This window comes from Cololabis saira, chromosome 10, assembly GCF_033807715.1.
Source record: "Cololabis saira isolate AMF1-May2022 chromosome 10, fColSai1.1, whole genome shotgun sequence".
NCBI lineage: Eukaryota > Metazoa > Chordata > Actinopteri > Beloniformes > Belonidae > Cololabis > Cololabis saira.
This window is the reverse complement of record NC_084596.1, coordinates 47070993-47079438: the sequence shown is the minus strand read 5'-3', so window position 1 is coordinate 47079438 and position 8446 is coordinate 47070993. Positions and strand designations below refer to the sequence as shown.

General features: G+C 43.7%; 1 long non-coding RNA gene across 1 annotated transcript; it reads left to right on the top strand.

The window, feature by feature from the left end:
• Positions 1 to 1481: 1481 nt before the first annotated feature.
• On the top strand, positions 1482 to 2455 carry LOC133453160 (uncharacterized). Its single transcript, XR_009783296.1, has 3 exons — positions 1482 to 1912; positions 2006 to 2059; positions 2356 to 2455. It is a non-coding gene; the product is annotated as an uncharacterized LOC133453160 (long non-coding RNA).
• Positions 2456 to 8446: the final 5991 nt, after the last annotated feature.

The window sequence follows — 8446 nt, the reverse complement described above, 5'->3', positions numbered from 1 at the left end:
ACTAGAGCTGTTGCACGGATTTTAAGGCGCATCAGCAAAAACAGGTCAAACAGTCTCACAACTGTAACAGAACGAGAATATGCAGAACATCGCATAATCAAGGATCTTCAGGAAAATATGTATCAAGAAGAGTTAAAGCTGTTGAGCAAAGGGATCCCCCTACCATCTCACAATCCCTTATACTCTCTCGATGCATTCCTTGACCAAGATGGTGTCCTCAGGGTGGGAGGAAGACTGAGCAACTCCTCTCTTCCCAGCTCCATCAAGCACCCTGCGATCATCCCCAAAGACCATCACATCACAAAGATCTTGATTGCTCACCATCACGAAAGGATGAAACATCAAGGTAAAGGCCTCACCATCAATGACATCAGGTCTAACGGCTACTGGATTCCAGGAATTAACCGGGCAGTAGCATCCTACATTCGTCACTGCGTCACTTGTAGACGACATCGGAAACCAACTGAAGAGCAAAGGATGGCTGATTTACCCCCCGAACGCGTGGAACCATCACCCCCCTTTACCTTCTGCGGGATGGACTGTTTCGGTCCCTTTGCTACCAAGCAAGGACGAAAGGAGAGCAAGAGGTATGGTCTTCTCTTTACTTGCCTCAGCTCCCGGGCCATCCATATTGAGATGCTTGACAGCATGTCAACAGACTCCCTCATTAATGGCCTGAGATGTTTTATTGCCATACGTGGCGCTGTTCGTCAGATTAAGTCTGACCAAGGAAGCAACTTTGTCGGAGCCAAAAATGAACTCAAAGAAGCTCTCAAAGAAGTTAGTGCAGACCGGCTGGCTGCATTTCTTGCCGAAAAACAATGTGACTTTGTTATGAACGCGCCCTATTCAAGTCACGTTGGAGGGGTGTGGGAGAGACAGATCAGGACCGTGAGAAGCGTCCTAAGGTCCACGCTTGCTCTTTCCCCTGGTAGACTAAATGATGCTTCGCTAAGGGCTTTCCTCTATGAAGCTATGGCAATCGTCAACAGTCGCCCTCTGACTGTTAACAACCTCAGTGACCCCCATAGTCTCGAGCCACTCACACCTAATCATCTCCTGACTATGAAATCTGCCAAGGCCTTACCCCCCCCAGGAGACTTCGTCAGGGAGGACATGTATGGCAGGAAAAGGTGGCGACATGTTCAATACTTAGCGGAACAGTTTTGGAGTAGATGGCGAAAAGAATACCTTGCGAACATTGCTCTAAGACAAAGGTGGCACATCCCAAGAAGAAATATACAAGTTGGAGATATTGTACTCATGAAAGGAGATGATGTGCACAGGAATGAGTGGAGATTAGGTAGAGTTTCAGGAACCACTACTGATAAAGACGGACTTGTAAGGAAGGTGAAGATTTGCCTTGGTGACAGGAAGCTTGGCAGGAAAGGGGAGCGTCTCCACAAGATGTCTGAAGTTGAGCGCCCAGTCCAGAAACTTGTCCTGCTGCTAGAGACAGCCTAAATCTGCCCCCCTTGTGGTTCATAATACCTCCACTCTCATAGCATCCTATTTAAATGCAATGGATAAAGGTTTAAAGGTTTTCTATCTGTTAGAAGCTATGTGCTCCCATGTGAGGAGGTTCATTTTCATTTGAGAAATCATTCGTGCTTAATGCAAACTGTATACTGTTCCATTATTCACTCATGATTGGTGGGAGTGTAAGTAACTCTTAAATATGTTCCCTTAATAAGGTAACCGCTCCTGTATGCTTTTATTTGTTTTACCGGATTTCATGTTACATGCTTTTATTTTGGTACTCTTCACCGGAAGTAACAATCGCGCATCTGAAAAGTAGGTCAATTGAACGCAGCGCTGAAGCAGAGCACGTGTGGTATGGAAAACGGAGTGTGTTCTGCTGTTAAAGGTTTATCTACTGTTTATTAAGCGCCTAGCTGGAATTGGGAACAAGGTAAAGTGTTTAAAAATGAACACAAAGCTGACAGTCATACAGGTTTTATTTGTTTGTAAGAGCTAATTGCATTTATTTATCTGTTTTATCTAGCTCTTACGGTGTTTTCCAAAGGTGTTTTCTGAAGGTGTTTCAAGGCTTTTCACGGTGTGTTCAAACCATAAGGATGACGGCTGAACATAAATAAAGTTCTTTTGAGAAACATCAGTACGCTTCACCATTGTCTGGCTGGGGTTCGCTACACTCATTGCGAATTACACATTTTTATGATCACTATTATTTATCTGTCTGTTGTTGATATTGTCGGTAATTTTAGAATTACCAAAACCCAAGACGAATATGTGAATGTGAATATGTGAAAACATTCTAATTTTGATTCTTATTGATCATAGAACTCTACATTTACATTTGTATCATAACAATTCTGTCTCTTGTTTTATCAGGAATCTGCTGTTCCTGAGAACACCTCTACCTCTACCTCATCAGAGTTTGAACCCCCACAAAGACAGAACCAACAGCATATCGCCAGTTTGTGCTCTGGCAGCATGATGTTTGGAAAATAAGAGACACCTTTCCAGACCCAATGGGACAGTACAGTGGTTTCAGGGCTCGCCGTCTTCTGTAGAATGGAACCTTTATGAGGATTACTGCAAATATTTTGATATTGTTTTTTTTTTGTTCCATTTTTTCCTGTACAGTTGTTTTTGTGTGTTTAAAATAAAGACATTTGTGCAAAAAGACAGACTTTTATTTACACACCTTTCAGAAAATAGAAAAATTCTTGAACTTTGTCATTTGCATAGTGATAGCAGTTATCCCATACATTATTATAAACAATAAGTAATCTGTATCACAGTAGCAGTAATGAACAACTGTATGACAGGATAAATTACTGTGAATAAAGTAAACAAGTGTAAATAGAGTAGTAGAAAAATAAACTAAAAATAATGAACTTATAATAAAAACTGAACTATGAAACAGTGTAAGAAGTTACTGTAAATAAATATAGTAGCTATAGTAGACTATAGTAGCAGTAGCATCTTGTGTCCATCCATGTTTCGTGCTGGGAAGTCCGCGTGTGATTCACTGCTGGAGTGTAGGAGAACCTTCCCTGGTGATTCACTGCTGGAGTAGGAGAACCTTCCCTGGTGATTCACTGCTGGAGTAGGAGAACCTTCCCTGATGATTCACTGCTGGAGTAGGAGAACCTTCCCTGATGATTCACTGCTGGAGTGCAGGAGAACCTTCCCTGATGATTCACTGCTGGAGTGTAGGAGAACCTTCCCTGCATGAGGATGTGATTCTGGAAGTTTTCAAGATCTGATGTAGTCCTGCAAAGTGTGAGAATAAAGATACCAAAACATTATGTCTTTCTGATAATTACTGACCTATAAATCATTCAACATATTTTGTTGATCACAAGTTTGAATTTTTTTCTTTGTTGAAGTCACTGTAATTACGCAGACAGTAAAAGCAATTAATGTATAGCTATAGAAAAATTAGAGAAATGTATATATTTATACACTCACAAGATAAAACGACACATTATAAACACCATATAAGGTTTCTTTTACTACCCTTGTTATTATTTTAATATATTTCCAACAAAGTAGATTTATTTGATATGCTTATATGGTGTTTATATTGTATTCTTTTTATCTGGAAGTGTATACTTTGCCTATATATTTCATTTTTCTGGCTATATTTTACTATATCTACAAATGTGTTGCTTTTACCATCAGTGTATAAGTATCTGTATATACAGACCTGAAGAGTCAAAAGGTTTACATAGATATTGACATTTGATACAGTAGCAACACTTACAGCAGCTGTAGTAGTTTCAGGATAATTGTTTTTGTAAAACACACTGACATAGGTGTTGACAAAAGTGCTTACCTGGAGGTGATGAACGTCTTTACATCCTTCAACCATCTCCTGTCCAAGACGACGGCTACAAGGGCTTGTAGCGAGAGAACGCCGGGCCAATGTTTATTTTTGTTCGGGCATTTAGCTTGTTACTCTCCCGCTTTCTTTTTTTCGCCTCCTCCGCTCCGTTAAAACTTTTATTTTCTTCGTTTTTGTCGCTGCTTCAGCCATGATACCAGCTCCTCGTTTAGCTCAACACCAGCTTCTGCTGAGCTCAGCCTCTGCGCTCCAAGCCCCGCCCATTTTCGGCTGGACTACGAATGGGGAAGGAGGGGGAAGTGATGTATGCCGTAAAGCAGTCAAAGCCGTAAAATGTGTAGTTTTTTAGTGTGGCAAGGTTCCTACCATGCTCCTCAAAGTTACATAGTGCCAGTGAAGGCGATACAGACCCCTCAGACCATGACAGAGGTTCATTAAACCTGTTGGAAGTTGATGTACCATCACAATGACTCTGGAAATATGATATTAAGGTGGAAAAGTTACGTAGTGTCGCTTTAAGTTGGTGGATCGAAGAAACACTCCTTGTTACGCTTTATTGTTACGCGTATTATATACTAACAGATTTAAGCCAATGTACACGTTTATTTAGTCTTACACATTGTGGATGTCCGCGATCACCTCTCTCATAAGTATAACAATGTGAACAATATACACTTATATTTAAAACATGAAGCATCACGATCTGATTCCTCCACTGCAGAAATAAAGACAAGTTGTGTCAACGTGATTATCGAGGTGCAAACGTGAGAAATTGTGTTGCAGCCGCAGGAGGAGAGAGTGGTCTGAATAACAACAGTCATGTCCGTGTGGATGTCAGGTGGAACCACCCACAAGGCAGAGCATCACCACAGCAGAAGCACCTGAGCAGAGCACCTGAGCAGAAGCACCTGAGCAGAGCACCTGAGCAGAAGCACCTGAGCAGAGCACCTGAGCAGAAGCACCTGAGCAGAGCACCTGAGCAGAAGCACCTGAGCAGAGCACCTGAGCAGAAGCACCTGAGCAGAGCAACTGAGCAGAGCTAAGGTTCCACCACCGGGCCAGCAGCAGCAGCGGCGGCGGCTTTCTCCACCGAGGCAGCGGCTAACACAACCGGGGCAGCAGCGGCGGCGGCGGTTTCCACCACCGAGGCAGCAGCAGCGGCGGCGGCGGCTAACACTACCGGGCCAGCAGCCGCAGCAGCGGCGGCGGCGGCTTCCACCACCAGGCAGCGGCGGCGGCGGCTACCATCAACTCCAAGCAGAGCAGAAACGCCTGCCCGTGGAGCATCCGGCTGATCGGGGAATAACAACACTGCGTTCCAGAAAAGGAGCCAGAGCGATCTCAACCTACAATCAGTCCCCCATTCTATTGGGGGCTGCGGGTACGTCTCGCTCTGTTGATGCTACATCTCATCCGTTAGCTTGCTAACGCTGCGCATCTGGAACGTGGGGAGCTGTGTGTTGTTTAGCCTACTTGGGCAGTCTAACCAGCCGAGCTCTTTTCCCCAGAAACGCCTGCCCGGACCAAAGCCATCCACCACCAGGCAGAGCCCAGGCTCCTTCAACCTCCACCACCAGGCCGGAGCCCAGGCTCCTTCAACCTCCACCACCAGGCCGGAGCCCAGGCTCCTTCAGCCTCCACCACCAGGCCGGAGCCCAGGCTCCTTCAACCTCCACCACCAGGCCGGAGCCCAGGCTCCTTCAGCATCCACCACCAGGCCGGAGCCCAGGCTCCTTCAGCCTCCACCACCAGGCCGGAGCCCAGGCTCCTTCAGCCATCCACCACCAGGCCGGAGCCCAGGCTCCTTCAACCTCCACCACCAGGCCGGAGCCCAGGCTCCTTCAGCCTCCACCACCAGGCCGGAGCCCAGGCTCCTTCAGCATCCACCACCAGGCCGGAGCCCAGGCTCCTTCAGCCTCCACCACCAGGCCGGAGCCCAGGCTCCTTCAACCTCCACCACCAGGCCGGAGCCCAGGCTCCTTCAGCCTCCACCACCAGGCCGGAGCCCAGGCTCCTTCAGCCTCCACCACCAGGCCGGAGCCCAGGCTCCTTCAGCCTCCACCACCAGGCCCAAGCACCAGCAGCAGCCAGCTCCACCAGGCTCCAGGCCCTGGCATCAAGCCAAGCCAAGAAAATGGGTCCAAAGCAACAAAAAAACTATGATGAGGAGAACGTTTCTCTCACTCAGGTAAATGAACTGTTAAATCACCAGAAAGAAATGTTCACTGCTCTTTTACAACAGCAGCAAGACATCTTTAAGAACCTTGTCAAGGTAATCATGGAGTCAACTAACTCTAGATTGGATACAATAACTAAAGATGTGCAGGATTTGAAGACAAGCATACAGTACACACAGAAGGATGTGGATGAACTTAAAATCTCCCAAGCTAGACAGTCAGAGCACCACAACACAACTCAAGCAGACGTCATGAAGTTGTGTGAGAGCCTTCAGGTCATTTTAGACAAACACGAGTACCTGGAGGGTCAATCTAGGAGAAACAACATTGTCATTGATGGTATACCTGAATCCACAGGGGAAACCTGGACAGACTCAGAGGTGAAAGTGAAAGACATGCTAATGCAGAAGTTACAACTACAAGGGGAGATTGAGGTGGAACGTGCACACCGCACAGGGAAACCTGATGTGATGAGAGACAGACCGAGATCTATTGTTGTTAAGTTCCTGCGCTACAAAGATAAAACTGCGGTTCTACAAAGAGCCAAACACTTGAAAGGCACCAAGATCTTCATAAATGAAGCTGTAAGGCTGAAACGAAAATAACTAATGCCAAAGCTGAAGGCCGCACGTGAAAGAGGAGACATCGCCTATCTCAGACACGACAGGTTGATTATCCACCCTCGCACTAGCACTCCTAACTAAGATCTCTTTCTACAACCCATGACAAATATAATCACGTCACAACATAAAAAAGTTAAGAATGGTTTAAGTATTGCTCATATTAACATAAATAGTCTCAGAAACAAAATTAATGAAATAACTGAACTACTATTTGAACATAACTTGCATATACTTGCCTTCTCAGAAACTCATTTGGATGCTTCTTTTGATGACGCCGAGTTACAGATAAAAGGTTACAACATCTACAGAAGGATAGAAATAGATATGGTGGGGGAGTAGCTTTCTACGTTCGAGATCATGTTCCAGTAAAAGTGCGTTCGGATATGATGAATTACAATATTGAAATACTGTGGTTACAAACCTATTTACCTCACAAAAAGCCTTTTTTACTTGGTTGCTGCTACAGACCTCCTAGTGCCAACAAGGAATATCTAGAAACAATCTGCGAAATGCTGGAGAATAACACCGTGGTGGGTCAGGATACTTACTTTATGGGTGATCTGAACATTGACTGGCTTGCCTGTAACTGTCCATTAAAAACCAAGCTGCAAATTGCCACTACAACTTGTGGACTAACTCAAGTCATGAATAAACCTACTAGAATATGTGTAAAACAAGATGGTACTAAAACAGCCACATGCATAGATCATATATTTACAAATTCCCCAGAGCTTTGCAGTAGTATTTTGTCTCTGCCCATTGGCTGTAGCGATCATAATCTAGTTATAATGGTGAAAAATATTAGAGTGGGTAAACCTGGACCCAAAACAGTGCTGAAAAGATCATACAGTATGTTTAATAAAGAGGTATTTGTTAAAGAGGTGAACGAAGTATGCTGGCTGGAAGTATTTGAAGCCAACAATCCAGAAATGGCCCTGACTAAATTTTATAAATTATTTTTTCCACTGGTGGAAAAACATGCACCATTAAAAAAGTTCACTGTCAGGAATACAATCACACCCTGGTTAGATAATGAAATTAAAGAGGGTATGAAAATGAGAGATCTAATGAAAAAAACTGCAATTATAACCGGTAGCAAATGTGACTGGGATCTATATAAGAAAAAGAGAAACTGTGTTACCAAACTAAACAGGAAAAAGAAGAAATTATATTTTGAGAATCGAGTAAAGGAGGTGGGGAATGATAGTAAAAAACTATGGAAGGTCTTAAATGAACTGACAGGTAGGAAAGATAAAAACAATCCAGCTTTTCTGGAAAAGGATGGTGAGTTTATTACTAAGCCCAGTGGCATTGCCAATTATTTAAATGATTATTTTATAAGCAAAGTAGTGAATCTAAGAGAAAGTATGACTAATCTAAGTAATGATATATCTCATATATTAATAAGAAATAAAATTATGAAAAATAGAAATTCTAAGTTCAAACTGGTAAATGTTAACACGGAAAAGATTATTGAACTATTGACAAAGGGCAAAGACAAACCAGCTGGTCTTGATGGCCTGGACAGCAGGCTTCTGAGGGTGGTTGCTGATGACATTGCTCCAGCGTTGGTTCACATCATAAACTTAAGCTTTACATGCGGCACATGTCCTCTTGCCTGGAAGCAAGCAAAAATAGTTCCACTACCAAAAAATAAGAGACTACCTTTTTCTGGCTCAAATAGTCGTCCAATAAGCCTGCTACCGATACTTGGAAAGATGATGGAAACAATTGTGTATGAACAAATTAATAATTATTTATCAGATAATGAAATAATCAGTACTTCACAACATGCATATAGAAAGGCTCACTCCACTGCAACGGCGTTG